The following is a 717-nucleotide window of genomic DNA, read 5'->3' as shown; positions in this document are numbered from 1 at the left end:
CCCTCAGTGTAGACGCGGTGTCTGTCCCCGTCCATCCGGCCGCGCCCCCCGGGAGACGGGAGAGACCCGAGGCCTTGGTCTCCTCGGGAGCTGCCTGCCCTGAAGCCCTCGCGGGAACCGGGGTGAGGCAGAGAGAGGCGGTCGGTAAGGTTCTCCCCCGTCTCGCCGGGCCCCTCCATGGGGTGCGCACGCGCCCCTTCCGAGAGGGACCTCAGGTCAGACATGGCGACCGACTGATTTTAAACAGATTAGTCAGCGGAGGAGGAGAAACTAACCAGGATTCCCTCAGTAACGGCCAGTGGACAGGGAAGAGCCCAGAGCCGAATCCCCGCCCGGTGGTGGGGCGTACGGAAGACCCACTCCCCGGTGCCGCTTGTGGGGCCCAAGTCCTTCTGATCGAGGCCCAGCCCGTGGACGGTGTGAGGCCGGTAGTGGCCCCGGCGCGCCGGGCGGGGTCTTCCCGGAGTCGGGTTGCTTGGGAATGCAGCCCAAAGCGGGTGGTAAACTCCATCTAAGGCTAAATACCGGCACGAGATGGATAGCCAAGTACCTAAGGGAAAGTTGGAAAGAACGAGAGTTCAAGAGGGCGTGAGACCGTTAAGAGGGAGACGGGTGGGGTCCGTGCAGCCCCGGGAGGATTCAAGGGGCAGGGGCCGGCGGATCTTTCCTGCCCCCGTCCTCCCTCCCCCGCCATCCCTTTCTCCCCTGGGAGGGGGA

At 65.6% G+C, this 717-nt stretch overlaps 1 long non-coding RNA gene across 1 annotated transcript in view; it reads left to right on the top strand.

Moving 5' to 3' along the window:
- Positions 1–166: 166 nt before the first annotated feature.
- Positions 167–717, top strand: part of LOC106723771 — a 14,420-nt gene continuing 13,869 nt past the window's right edge. The window contains exon 1 of the long non-coding RNA XR_001359487.1: positions 167–345. This is a non-coding gene — a long non-coding RNA (uncharacterized LOC106723771). The remainder of the gene's footprint in view (positions 346–717) is intronic.

This window comes from Myotis brandtii, unplaced genomic scaffold (genome assembly GCF_000412655.1).
Source record: "Myotis brandtii unplaced genomic scaffold, ASM41265v1 scaffold64, whole genome shotgun sequence".
NCBI lineage: Eukaryota > Metazoa > Chordata > Mammalia > Chiroptera > Vespertilionidae > Myotis > Myotis brandtii.
The sequence above is the reverse complement of the archived record's forward strand: the minus strand, read 5'-3'. Positions and strand labels throughout refer to the sequence as shown.